The sequence below is a fragment of the Physeter macrocephalus genome, chromosome 11 (genome assembly GCF_002837175.3).
Source record: "Physeter macrocephalus isolate SW-GA chromosome 11, ASM283717v5, whole genome shotgun sequence".
In the NCBI taxonomy this organism is placed as follows: Eukaryota; Metazoa; Chordata; class Mammalia; order Artiodactyla; family Physeteridae; genus Physeter; species Physeter macrocephalus.
The window spans coordinates 50,557,134-50,571,875 of record NC_041224.1 but is presented as its reverse complement, the minus strand read 5'-3'; the positions used below and the strand labels follow the sequence as shown (position 1 = coordinate 50,571,875).

At 48.6% G+C, this 14,742-nt stretch overlaps 1 long non-coding RNA gene across 2 annotated transcripts; it reads left to right on the top strand.

The window, feature by feature from the left end:
* The first annotated feature begins 514 nt into the window (after positions 1–514).
* LOC114487217 (uncharacterized) lies at positions 515–11,374 on the top strand. Of its 2 annotated transcripts, none has more exons than XR_003682143.2 (4): positions 515–1,159; positions 4,370–4,530; positions 9,875–10,045; positions 11,149–11,374. It is a non-coding gene; the product is annotated as an uncharacterized lncRNA (long non-coding RNA). The 2 variants fall into 2 exon arrangements; XR_003682142.2 differs by having other exon boundaries at positions 515–1,173.
* The last annotated feature ends 3,368 nt before the right edge of the window (positions 11,375–14,742 follow it).

Here is a 14,742-nt window from a genome sequence, read left to right as displayed (position 1 = left end):
TGGCCGTCAGACGGTTGCCCAGACAGATGGCCACGTCCAGGGGCTGCATTAGGACTTGGGTGAGGGCCCTTTTCACTCTCTAAATAACATTCAAAGTTATATTTTACGACTGTGTTGGTATAAAGATGAAGATGTTAACATTGTATACTAAAACGTTTTCTTCAGCCTAAAAGTTTATTTCTGCCTTCTGATTCTACAAGAAATGGAAACATTCCCATGGGCCCCTATGGTACAGGGGGACTCCTGGGCCTCATGCGTGAGTGGGCCCTGGTCCTGGTGTGAGCCGTCCTACAGCCCAGAGCCCACACAGGCTGGGCAGGAGGGTGGGGGTCCCTGGGAGATGGAAAAGCAGACTTGGTTCTGAGAAGAATGGGGGCAGGGACCAAGGCCAGCAAGTCACTGGCCCCTGCTTGGCCCCCAGGGAAGGAGAGCGGGTAGGACCTGCAGGAATGGCGCCTTTTTTTAAAAAAATAAATGTATTTATTTTATTTTATTTATTTATTTTTGGCTGCGTTGGGTCTTCGTTGCTGAGCGCGGGCTTCCTCTAGCTGCGGCGAGCGGGGGCTACTCTTTGTTGTGGTGCGCGGGCTTCTCATTGCAGTGGCTTCTCTTGCTGTGGAGCGTGGGCTCTAGGCATGTGGCCTTCAGTAGTTGTGGCATCAGGGCTCAGTAGTTGTGGCTCGCGGCCTTAGTTGTTCCCTGGCATGTAGGATCTTCCCGGACCAGGGCTCGAACCCGTGTCCCCTGCATTGGCAGGTGGATTCTTAATCACCGCGCCACCAGGGAAGCCCAGGGATGGCATCTTCATGCTGCCTTGCTTGCCCTCCTCACCCAGGGGTCTCAGATCTCCCTTCACCAGGGGCCAGAGCTGGCACGGAGCCTGGGGTTTGGCTGAAAGCTGGGTCAGGTGGCCTGGGGTGGGGTGCGGGGGATGCCTCCTGGTTGTAGCCCGGCAGGCATGGCTTGCATCTTACCCAGCTTCCTCCACAATCCCCAGCAGAGTGCTGGCATGGGGATGCCTGAAGTTCTTTTTGATTAATTGTTTGCCACTGTTTGCAGCCCATGTGACGTGAACCAAATCAGCCCCCAACTGAACCCTCTGCCCAACGGTCACAGCAATTTCTAGCGGCAGGGGGCGCTCCGGCGCTGGACGTGAAAGGTCAGCTGGACCAGGTGCTCGAGCCTCGGGCTTAGTGACCAGAGGAGGGCAGGAGCTCTGGGAACACTGGTAGGGGAGGAAAAGGCCAGAGGGCTGGGAAGCTGGGACATACCCCGGCACTAAGGCAGCCCCGACAGAGGCAGCTTAGGTCTGGAAAGAGCCCCTGTGGGAAAGAGAAGTCCAGTTCGAAAGGTAAATCAAATGTGAAGAATAATTCATCAAACCCACCCCACCTCCACCTCTGAAGAGCCCTTTCCTGTCTCGTGATCTCCCTTCCCAGACTCCAGGCTTCTTCCCTGAAGGGCAAGGAGAACAGCTCTGCTTCGGTCTAGTTATATACATGTTCAGGTTATGAGTGACTGGGGTGAAGACCCAAGCTAACCTCCCCTCTGAAGGCCATGAGTCCAGAGAGCCCCTCTGATCACATCTTTGTCTAAAAATAAACACGGAGGAAACGGAAGGATATGATTGTCTTTCAGAGAGCACAGTGGGGCCCCTCTGAGGAGGGCACAAGGCCACCCCACCCCCATTTAAAAAAAAATATTTATTTATTTATTTTGGCTGCACCAGGTCTTAGTTGTGACACACGGGATCTTTGGTGCAGCATGAGGACTCTTAGTTGCGGCACGCATGGGAGATCTAGTTCCCCGAATGGGGACTCGAACCCAGGTCCCCTGGGTTGATGTGTCTTGGATCATTTCTGATCATAATATTTAACCTTTGTTAGTGCTAAGGATTGTTCACACATTATATTATTGGGAGGGCAGAGTCTTACACACTGGACCACAAGGGAAGATTTCCCAAGGATGTTATTGTAATGAAAACAAACGTGGCCCTTTCAGCAGCTGAGGGCAAACAGGAGATGAGACCAGTCAGGGGCAGATGAAGAGAAACCAAAGGAGCGCATGTAGGAAGCACAGAGCAAAAACAGGCAGAACATGTATTGCAACAGCCTTTTCCATACTGTACATGCTGACAAGCTTCTAACGATGCCCTGGGCCTTCAATAAGTGCTAAGATTTCATCATTGGTTTTTGACAGCACAGTAGCGAGTCCCACAGTTAGTCTGGGTCACAGAAAGTGGGGTGATGAGGGAGAAGTGCGGGTGAGCGCCTTGCCTCTGCAGCCTGGGCCTAGACCTGTCTTTCCCCAACTTCCTCACAGTTCACATAGCCAGAATATGAAGCCCAGACGAGTGAAGTAACTTGCTCAGTGTCACATGGCAAATTGGCAAAAAAAAAAAATCTGGATTGAAAGACCCAAGTAACAGGACTCCCAGTCCAGTGTTCTTTGTTTAGTTCTCACTGGGCCATTCAGTCGATGACTGATTACTGAGAGCTCACTATGTGTTAGGCTCTACTCTGGTCTTGGCCTCCTGAGTGGTTTCTCAGGTGTTTGGTTCTTATCACATTTTTATCATCTTTCACCAACATCCAGTCCACACACCACATCTGTGGTTAGCCCGTGCCTTCAGTGGGCTCTGGGCATCCTGTCTCCAGACCTCCCCTCTCATGTGTGGGGCTCTCGGGAGGAGCAGAAAGCAGCCCAACATCAGCCTGGCCCCAAACCGCCCCTCTCAGGGGCCTTCACTCTCCGTGTCTAGAGGAGACCAACACTGACAGCTGCAAATTGGGCCAAGTTAAATGACTCCTGCAAACAGTTTGATGTGTCTTGGATCATTTCTGATCATAATATTTAACCTTTGTTAGTGCTAAGGATTGTTCACACATTATATTATTTAAACCTTCCAACAAGCCTCTCCGTTGAATAGCTCATTTTGCAGATGAGAAACTGAGGCTTGAAAAAGATTAAGTAGAATGAGGGAGAAGGGTCAAATCTGCCTTACAGAATTCCAAATGTAATGTGACTACCCCTCCCTCCAAGAGGTGTGGCTTAATTCCTCTGTCCTTGAGTGTGGGCTGGATTTAGTGACTGGCTTCTAAGGAATAAAATATGGAAAGGGAAAATAGTAACTTTCCAGTGGAGGAAACTGGCAGACACTACCTTACGCAAGTGATACGCAAGTGATACAGGTGACATCACCAGTGATAAGTCATGTCGATAGCAGATACCCCCCACATGATATGATAAGTGCACTTCACCCCTGTGGTGTTCTTCCCCCAAAGCCATAACCTGGCGTGAGGAAAGGCCAGAAAAAATTATAAATTGAGCTACGGTCCCTGCCCTGTACTCTTCAAAGTGTCAAAGTCAAGAGAAAACAAGGAAAAATTGAGAAATAGTCACAGACTGGACACAGCTAAATGCAACATGGTATCATGGACTGGATCCTAGAACAGAAAAAGGACATTAGTGGGAAACATGGTGAAACCTGAATAAAGTCTAGTTTTAGTTCCTAGTAATGTACCACTGCTAATTTCTTAGTTTTAATAAGTGTACATCATTATATAAGATATTAGAGGAAGCGGGGGTAAAGGATACAAAGGAACTTTCTATACGGTATTTGGAACTCTTCTGTAAACCTAAAATTATTGAAAAGAAAAAGTTAAACAAAAAAAGATTAAGCCCAAGGTCACAAACTAAGCCAGGATTCAGATCCAGACCCCTGATTCTCTGAAGTTTTTGATCTTAAATACCACCCTTGGTTATGTCTTCAAATAACGTCGCCTGCTGTTCATTGAGTGTTGTGTTCTAGGCACTTTTACATATGTTATCCCCCCAATACATCATTTCTTGTTTCACAGGCATTTTCTCTGTTTTTCTCCTCCCATGGGTGGTATACTCTTCAAAGGATGGAGGCTTTTCATTCAGAGTGGTGGTCCTCAAATCCAGATTCAAAGGTTAACAAGTTCACAGGCACATAGACACACCTCACCCACACTCACTCACACTCACACAGCCTAGCACTAACCCATGTGCACCTAGGATGGCACATCTTCCTTCTCTTGTTTCTAGTGAGTGGGGGACAGTCCTGCTTCCCAATCAAAGATACAAATAGGGACATATTTCCCCCCACCCCGAGATTTCAGTTCCTTGGAAACAAATAATCCCAACTCTGGGTATCACTCCAGCCAATAGCGACCTGACTGGCCTGTTAAGTGAAGGGTCCCCCACTAGCCCGTCATGTTGCCCCCAGTCCCCAGATGGGACCTTTTCTTTGTGGGGGGCTTCTAGTGAACATTTCATTAAATCGATGACCCACCTCTTGTTCAAACTGACTGGTTGCTGGAAGTTCTGCATTTGTTGTTATCAGATCCAACACGAGGAACAACCGAGGTCGCTGGCTGGAGGGCAGATCAAGTCTAAGGCCGGGATTCGCTCTCTCAGCAGGAGAGAGGAGAGGAGACCTGCGATTTGGAATAGAGAGTTCTCTGTGGACCCCGGATATTTCTCAGGAGCTCCCCACTGAGAAAGGTAAATAAAACACCCATCCCCCATGCCAGCCCCTCCATTGCTTTGAGCTCCCTCATCTTATCTGACTTTGTTCACCCTCAATGGAAGAGCACTTGCCTTCCCTGGACCCCAGTGTTGGCAGAAAAGGCAGAGTTCTTGGTGACTGTGTCCCTTTTCTTGGGGAATCAACCAGCCAGTGGTTTTCCCTGAGCAAGTTCAAAGATCCCACCCTCCCCTGGCTTTCTATAGGCCTTTCAGTCTCTGGATAAAGTTGAGACATTTAAAATTTTGAAAAATGAATCTAATTCATGTAGTTAATATAGATAGCCTAACATATTTAGTTTGTCTAAATAACTAAATCCTTTATTCAATGATTGAGAAAATTTTATGGCCCCAAACCACATCCCCCTCCAACTGACACGCTGCCGCCAGACTCTAAGGAAGGGACTGAGTCGTTCATCCTGGTTGCTCTAGAAAGGAGCATGGGGGGTGGGGGTGGGAAAATGGGATTTCTCCCTCCAGGATAAGTGGGATCAGGGTGCCAGGCAACAGATAGGAGGCTGAGACCAAGGCATGGCAGCATCCCTGTAGAAAACCCCACAGGGCAAACGAATAAAGCCCACCATGAAGGGTTACCTGGTTGCAGGTTCCCCTGTGGTTTCTTCCATCGAGATATCCCCGAGCTGACTTAGAGAGACCAGCCCGTCCCAGCCGTGCTGCCCGGCATTAAAGGAAGACCTGAGAGTGTCTGCTGGGGCCTTGGGACCCCTTCCCCTGCCCAGGTGTGGAGAGACAGGGTGGGATAAGAATTCCTGAATCACAAGAAACAAAATTTCACTTTTAATTGCTTGGGGTCCCTTGCTGTCTGAGTCACCTGATTCCCAAAGGACCTTGGCTTCCCTTCCACCTTCCCTGTGTCTCACGGAGCACCTGGGATGGGGAGCTGGCCCAGGGCTCTGCCTTGCTTGGCTGCCTCCCACTTTTTTTTTTTTTTTTTTTTTTGCGGTACGCGGGCCTCTCACTGTTGTGGCCTCTCCCGTTGTGGAGCACAGGTTCCGGACGCGCAGGCTCAGCGGCCACGGCTCACGGGCCCAGCCGCTCTGCGGCATGTGGGATCCTCCCCGACCGGGGCACGAACCTGTGTCCCCTGCATCGGCAGGCGGACTCTCAACCACTGTGCCACCAGGGAAGCCCGCTGCCTCCCACTTTTTAGAACCAGTGGAGGGGCTGGGGTGTGAACTCCCAGAAGTCCCCTCCTCCCCCCAAATACTGAGTCTTTCCTGGGTCCATGCACACCCCAAAGCTGGGATAGCACAGGGGCCTGTGGTCACGCCCTGTGAAGTCTTGGCTCGTGTGACCACACCCAGGAGACTATGCTGCAGGAGGCTTGTCGTGGCCATGGACAGCTCTGGTCATCTCACAGATGCCTGTCTCCAGGATCTGCTGGCTCTTCCCCTCTGTCCATCCACAATGGTGCTGAATGATTGGCCCAGCCCTGGTCGGATAAGAACAGGAGGGTGCAGGGGAGGAAGAGGAAGCAGGGAAGAGAGTCACGAGGGGGAAGGGGCCGGGTGCCTATTACTGGGCCTGCTAGCAGAGGAGTCATTGAGTCAGCCCTGAAGGTGGAGGTGCCAGGACCCCCGGCATTGCAGAGCTGGGGGAGGGGGTGGGTGCAGTGGGGTACAGGGGTTACCTCCACACACACACCTCGCCCTTCCCTGTGCAGTCTGTATGTTGTAGAGGATATGACTTGAACTAGGAGTAAAGTTCCACATTGTAATTCTCCAGACTCTGTGTGTGCTTGGCTGGCTAACACAGAACCCTCTCACGCACTAGGAAGGACTCCTACCTGTGGAGATTGAAGGTGTGAAGTCTTCTCCTGAAGTAGTATAGGAACTCTGTGTGCCCCCCGTCCTAGCAGTGTAGGGACCTATCTGCCACCCCAAATAGAGAGGGAGCTCCCTGAGGGCAGGGTGACCCCAGCCAGCGCCATTTGGAACAGAACTGCCCAGCTGATCCCTGCCTGAATCCCTGACCCACAGAGATGTAAGAAATAAAAAAGTATTTGTAACTGAATGATTGAATGAATGAGGGAATGGGACTCAGGTTTGCCCAGGAAACCTGATTTATTTCTACCAAGATGACCTGAGGTCAATGGCTGCACTGAGCTTTAAAAACGTCATGCTGGTTAAATGGCATATCTAACTCCTCCTGTCTTGTGTCACTCCAAATGCATTGAGTTAGAATTCAGCTCAGTTTAGCAAGCATAAGAATCCACGCGATGCAGTGAATGGGCCTCTGCTCTAAACCCCCCATCATGTGAGGCCCCCAGTCCCCTAGGCCCCCAGCTAATGCTTGATCCTGCTGCTACTATCAGTTTGTCACCGTGGTCAGTCCTCCCTGACACCCTCTTTTGTCTGAGTTAACTGCTCCCTTCTCAGGTCCAGAGTCCTGGGTCTGCACCCTGGGGAGCCCTTGCTGTGCTGCCTTGTTATTTCTCATTAACGTCTTGGCCTCTCCTGCTGGTCTGCATTGTGGTCATCGCTGGGTTTCCCACAGCACCAGGTGCAGTGCCCGCCACTTCAGAAGACCCTGAACGTTGGGGTAGAGAGAGAGGGAGGAACAGGGAGTCCCATCAGGCCAGCTTCAGCCCCACCCAGCAAGGAACTGGAGCTACAAGAACCTGACATGTATTTTTATAACTTTAATTTCTTCTTATGAAAAATGTCAAACATACACAAAAGTAGGGGAGAATAAAATAATAAATCTTCATACAGTTTTAAGAATTATCAATATTCTGACATTCTTGTTTCATCTACTCTACATTTTTTTTTTTTGCTAAAATATCTTAAAATAAATCCCAGATATCACAGCATTTTACCCCAAAACACTTCAAAATGTGTGATCAAGATGTAGCATCACCCAATTTGGGGGTCGAATGAACCGCAAAAGTCATCCTGTGTTCTAACAAGCCAGCCCCTTGTGTTCTAACAAGGCACGCTGTGCAGCAGGTACCCAGCCCCTGGGATGCCCCTGGCCCAGGAAGATGTAGGGTACTTAGTGGAAAGTGTAATCAGCTCTCTGCCAGGATTTTGGAGAAAGGACCCCTGGAGTGACTGGTTTAGTTCTTTCTGCGCCCATCAGAATCCATCCGAAGGGGCCTTTTCCTTTTCTCCAACTTCCCTCTCCCCGACACCATACCCTGGTGATTTAGGGATGACTGTTTCCATTTTATAGGCAAAGCAGTTAATGCTCAGAGAGGCCAAGTGACTTGCCTAGGGTTACCCAGTCAGTGGAAGCAGAAGCAGGTTCTCACTCAGTTCTGTTGAGCCCCAGAGCCTCAGTGGGTTCCACTGTTGGTACCGCCTGCCAGGCAGGCCCCCATCCTCAGTCTATCCTCAAGAAGAAACAGTCAGCAAGCATCCTCTTCTCAACAGTCAACAGGCGAGGGCAGGCTCCTGTGTTTCTCCTGGTTGGTGGCAAATGTTGCTTTTGAAAAGGTGGCTTTGGGGGAGGTTTTAGGAAGTGTGTTAAACGATGGAAGGGGGCTTCAAAGCGATGCTCAGACACACACCATTGGAGCTCTCCTCCACCACACCGGAGTCTGTGAAGTCTCTGCTCTAGCCCTGCCCACGCTGCCCGTGGGCCTCAGTCCCCATTGTATCTCCTGTGCTTTGGATGTCGGATAAATCCAATTCATCTCTTTCATATCACAACAAAGCGGCCTCCTCATTGCTTTGTTTAGACAGTCTCTCTCCCAAATATTAAACATTTGGTCTTCCCAGGGCCCCCCAAGCTCTTAACCTCATCAAGGTTGTTGCAGAATCCACTTTTCCCCACACTGATTGGCAGATTCTGCTCTCCCCATCACCAGCCTTCCTGGGCAGATCTGGACATGTCACCCCCATGCAGGCTGCTCTGGGACACAGCACTTCCTTGGGGAGAGGGTCACTGCGGTACGGTTCTCAGTCCTGTGGGGACCCCTGGAGAAGCCTCAGGGAAATGGGGATGCTCCGGTCGGTCACATGAGGGATCGGGGTGCCTGTCTTCCCCACGCAGGCACCTGGGGGAACTTTGCCCTTGGTGGCAGCCCAGCACCTAGACCAGGGCCACCCGCCAGCTGGTGGGGGGAATAGACACTCCAATTTCCAGACCACAGACTACCCGGAGTGGCCTGTGTCTCTCCAGATACCAGCTGCTTGGTACCTGGGGGTACCGCAGGCTCTCCTCTTTCAAAAAGTCCACTCTACTCCTGGAGCACCCCACCTTCAAACTTGCCAGCCCTGCCACCCTTTCTTTAGGTAGGGAAGTGGGCTCACATTCCTTCCTCCTCCACAGCTCTTTCTGTTCTCCCCTCTAAGCATCCCTTCTGGTCCCATGGCCCTATACGCCACCCAATGTCACAGGCAAGACCTGTGCTGGGCTCCACTGTCTGCTGTCACCCTGTCTTGCTGTCTCTCTCCATGGTCCCCGGAGGGACCTTTGCTGCTTGGGGCTGCTCCCTGGATGACCCTCCTGTCTCCTCATGGGTCTCATTGCTCAGGATGAGCAGAAAACACCCTCCGTCCCCCACTGCCAATGTGGGGCTCAGGGAAGGTTTCAGAAGGGACACTTGGGCAGAATCTTCCTTCCTCCTTCTTCTCCCCACCCCCCGGCCCCCTCCTCCCACTCTTCCTCCCTTCCTTCCTTCCAGCCTTTCTCCTCTTTTTCAACTTGTCATGAAAAATGTCAAACATCCACAAAATAAAGAGCATAATGAACCCCCATGTATCTGTCACCCAGGTTTAACAATGATAGGCTCACAGCCAATCTTGTTTCATCTAAACCCTGTCATCCCACCCCACCCCACCCCCTGCTGCCTGCCCTATACCGAAGCTAATTCCAGACACCTCATCATTCCCTCTGTAAAGACTGCAGCACATGCATCTCTACAAGACAAGGACTTGCAGAAAAACAATCACACCTAAAAATATAAACAATTATTTTCTTAATGGCTACATCATGTTTTGATTTGCTGCTCCCTTGGTTTGCTTTCGTTAGGTGGGTTAGAAAGTGCCTACTGTGTGCCATGCACCTCTGAATTCCTCAATTCATTCTCAGAACCATCACACGAGCTAGTATGATTGCAAATTACCCCCATTTTACAGAAGAGGAAACTGAAGCTCCCAGGGGTGAAGTTCTGATTGGCCAAATCTCACGGCTAAGTGAGGTCCCTCCTTCCTCCCATCGCCCTCCCCACCACCCGTCAGTCCTGGCTGGAAAGTTCTAGAAAATACTAGTAATAGTGTTAGGGAACCCTTGACCAAAACAGCCCGCCTTGGCCAGGCACGATGATAACCCGCTTACCTGAGCTGTCTCACCACAGGAGTTTCCCATAAGAAACGAAGTGCTGCCTCGGAAAACTACCCAGGAGAATTCAGGAGGGGCCCAAAGAAGGAGGAGACGACCAACCTCCCAGAATCCTTCACGCTGGAATCCAGCCAATCCTCTTGGCTGAGAGATGCGTGTGCAACCAGGAAGGACCCTGAGTCACCAGGTATGGGCCAAGCAAGATGACTGGCCTGAGAAAACTCGGAAACTAACCCCATCACCATAAAACCCAAGGCTGCGAGCCCTGTGGCAGAGCAGTTCTCCTGGGTTCCCTTACCCTGCTGCTCTCCACCTGGGCACCCCTTCCCAATAGTCTCTGCTTTGTCAGCACGTGTGTCTCCTCGGACAATTCATTTCCGAGGGTTAGGCAAGAGCCCACTCTCGGGCCCTGGAAGGGGTGCCCCCTCCTTCTCAGCTGCAGGAAATGTTTCCTTTCACTATCTGTACTCGGGTCTCAGGGTGATTACCCCCTCCCCATCCAACCTTTTTCTCCCAGCCCGAAGGAGCTGAATTCTCCCTTGCGCAACCTCAGCCCCTGGAGGCTGAGCAAGCCTAGAGCAGGTACTTCAAAGCATAGAGCTTAATCGCACCTTCCTGTGCATCGTTAGGCACGGAGCAAAACAAAGAAACTAAAGGCACATTTTCATATGAGATCCTCGCAGGCAAGACACCCCCTCCTCAGCAATGTTTGTGCTCTTGGGTTGGTTGGGAGTAGGCACTCAGGTGCTGGAACATGTTTACCTGCTTCTTCCTCGGTTTCCTGCTCCTCCCCCTCCCCTTCTGGAACAGAAGAAGAATAATAGTTCCTCTGTGTTTTCTTTCCTTTCTTCCTGTGCCTAATTAGGGATTATGCTTGGGAATCAAGCTAATTAATCTCTGCCAGTCCGGGGTGAGATCAAGCTCCCTGCACTATCAGGGTTGATCAATACCTCCCTGCTGAAAGAGTCTGAAAAACAACCCTGGTCCTTTCAGCACAGGCTTTACTGGGGGTGAGGCAGGATGACCTGGGGGTGGCCTGGCATGAGTGGGTGTGGTGGCTCAGCCCGACAGGATGGAGGCGTCAGGAGAGGCTCCTGGGGCTGGAGCTTGAGTGTGAGGTGGCCCCATAAGTAGGACTTCCCAATGCCCACAGCCCTGCAAGGCAGGGGCCAGAGCTTCATCACTGTGCTGCTTTGGAACATCATCCAGCTTCCCTGAGTTGCGAGGGTGGCCCCTGGGAGTACTCGGATGGAGAAAATCTATCACAGCTGATGGCTGGGTGTATTTCAGGACAAGATGATCCCTCCAGCTTGCGGACCAGAGGCCCTGCCCCGGGCCTGCTCTCAACACTGGGCTACCACCTCAGTTCAACAAGGACCAGCTCTCCAGGAGAAAACTCAGGCTTGTAGGAACGGGCTGAAGAAGGCCAGAGAAATGGAAGAAAGCAAAAAATCTCATAGGACTGCAAGGGACTGAGGAGGAACTCACCGTGGAAGCAGGGGAAGAGTGGTCTGTTTAGTGCTTCCAAAAAACTCGTGCTGTCTCTGGGGGTTCTCACGGCCTAGGCAGGTTAGATCTTCAGAGATAACACCGATGGTCCTCACCTCCAGAGGGGAAGATGCGGTTGTACGTCTTCCCAAGGTTATTAAGAAACCAAAGACAAATGTATTAAATGAAAGAGACTGGAATTGAAGGAACCCAAGGTGTTAAACCTTTGGAAGGTGTTTAAGGCCTTTCCATCATATGTGTATGTGTGTATATATACATATATATATACATATATATATGTTTGTATGTATAAAAATATATTAAATGAGCTCAAATCCCACATTAGTAATTTTATTTTGCTATAAAAATTTGAAATGATTTTTGTAATTGTTTTTAAAATTAATTTCATTTTTGCAGGTTTTTAATCTTTTGGCACAATATTTTTCAGGTTGCATTTTCACAGCCTTTAACAGGCTTGGAAGCTTTGGGCATTGTGCTTGCAGTTTCCAAGGATAAAATGGCCCAGAGAGCCTGAGGGACCACACAACCAAGGCACCCTGTTTAGGGGGGCACCCACCCTCAGGAGTGAGAAAGGAGAACCTGGCCACATGCAGCAGTGCCCCACATCAGTTCTGGGAGACTAGCGGTCTAGGCCAAAGGGAACAGAAAAGCCCTTTAAGGATGTCTTCTGGAATAAATGATTAAAGAGGGAAAGAAAAAGAAGACAAGAAAGATATTTCTACTTACACGAACATGCCCCAAGTACAGGGCAAAGGTAAAAGCTCCGGGGGCTGGGGGCAGCATAGGGAAAACACCTCAAAACAATGAGGACATTGTACACTTCCAAAGCCAGGTTGCCACAAAGACCCTGTGGACCATCCACTGACCCAGAAGACAGGGACTATCACAGTGTCCTGTGAAGAACACCAGAATAACACAGCAACTTTAGGGACTCAGACCCAGATTATACCAGCCTACATAATGGCCCATGAAAATGGAGGAGGAATGGAATTGTCCTTCCTGATAACACATGTAGGTTTTCCTTGACAGCACAATGCCAGGGGAGAAAGAATTGCAGTTTTTGAAATTCTGATGAGCCTGTTGAGGTCAGCTGTGGTCCCAGTGACTGCAGAAGACCCTTTGGTTTTGTTCTGCCAGTTCTGTAGGAAGTAGCAATGAGGTGCTGTGAAAGCCATGGAGGTGCACCTCTGAGATCTCCCTTCAAGGGATAACCAGTCAGGAGAATGCAGTTAGCTCTCAGCCTCCAAGTGCAGAACTTTGGAGTATTCAAACTGAGGTCTGTCTCTCAGGTAACTCCCAGGTGACTGCCCACCACAGGGTCACTGGCACCTTACCACTTCTGTCCAACACAAGACTCCTCAATGGGCAATCTTCTTGGACCTCAGGACTTTGTCCAGAGCTACAGGAAGTCTGAGGTTCTCCTTACCTAATCCGCCTTCCTCTCCCCTTCTTTCACAGATGTCAGACCTGCATCATGGTCTGAAGCCCATCCCTAATTACTCCTGATTTCTTTCCCTTTTGTTTCCCACAGGTACTACCTCCAATAAATCCCTTGCACTTCTATCTTGGTATCTGCTTCCTGAGGACCCAAACTGACTTAGCTGCCAACCCATAAAGTGTGACTGGGCAAAGCCTACTGGCTCACTCTTTTGAAATGTGAAGGTTTAAAAAAAAGTCCTCATAAAACGTACCCAACTGGAGGGCACTGAATATGTTTCATTGGCTTGCCCCCAAAGAATGCAGACTCCTGCAAAGATGGGTTGACGTCTTCTTGGGGTTGTTTTTACCACCATTTACCTCTCTTACAGGATGGCTGAAGAAGAATCTTCCTGGGAGCTGGTTAAAAGGAAAGCTACTATTTATTTAAAAAATATTTATCATTTATTGAGTACTTATGTGACAGGAACCAAGGTAAGAGCTTTCCATACATTGTTTCATTCAATACTTACACAATTCTAATATGTATCTCCATTTTTCAGATAAGGAAATGGAGCTAACTAGATGTTGAGCCTGGACTGAATCGAGGACTGTTTGATGCCAAAGCTAATACTCTTTAACCTTTGACACACACACACATGCATGCACACATGATGTGATGTACATTTAAATTCTGAGTTTCCATGGAAGAAAAAATATATGAACTACAGGAGAGAAAAATGAAAGAAAAAAATGTAGTAGAGGAGAGAAAAAAGTGAAGCCACTAAATAGAAATGGCCTAAAAATCTATAAAGACAAAGGACAAAAGTAAAGGCAAGAAGATTTTGTAGGACAAGTTTTAAGTGTCTTGATCTGTTACTATGTGCTTTTGGAGACATACAACCTCTCTGGGCCTCAGTTTTTATAAAGCTATTAATGAGGTGGTTGACGAGATGGTCTCTAGATTTCATTTAACTCTAATAATAATTCTATATTTTATTCATCAATCTGTATAAAGAAAAATCTAACTAAAATGTTTGTTTTCATCAACTCCTAAAAGTAAAATGATCTGTTGGGCCTCCATTGTGAACAGTGGATTTCATAATTCACCAAGAGAAGCAATTTGCCAGGATCCCAAGAGGGTGTGATGATGATCTTGGGTGTCTCACATAGAGGCCCTACGAAAGTTTGTCCAAAAAAGTTCATCCACTGTTTGTTTTAGGCTCTTGCTTGGCTGAAGTCCTTGTGGATAATCACTATGCATATTTTTGGCAGTGGGGTGGAGTAGGGCTGTATGTGAAAACTGGGATTAAGAGCAGAACTTTTAATCTGAGAACAGTAAATAATACCATCTAATTATGAGATAGGCTTTTTGTGAGAAAAGGGACATAAAACATGTGAAAGTGCTTCAAATAATGTTAATCTGAAAGCTTCATTTGAGTCCTTTTCCATCTTCGTTTTTCTCTAGATCTACAAATAAGCAGATTTTAACTACTAATCACCATTGGTAAACCTTCAGGAAAAGGCTAAAAGGCCACTATCAGTAGAGAGGGCAAGAGGAGAAACATATAACCCAGAGAAGCTATAGACTAGATTAGCAGCTTAGTTCTACAAGTCTGATTCTGTCCTGATGGGTTTCCCAGATAAGGTCACAGACAATGCACATAAGAAAAGCAGTGTGGTCCTTAAACATTTTTGCCACACACGCAAAAAAGGAACTATGTAAGGTGATAGATGTGTTAACTAACCTTGCTGTGGTAATCATTTTGCAATATATACATATATCAAATCGTGACGTTCTACATCTTAAACATACACAATATTATATGTCAACTATATCTCAAGAAAGCTGGGAGAAAAGAAAGAAAAGCAGTGTGAGCATTCCTGGGAGCAATGAGATGGAGGAAAAAAAACCAAAATGCATTACTGTTTGAGAGAGGAATGTAAAAAACTCACTAG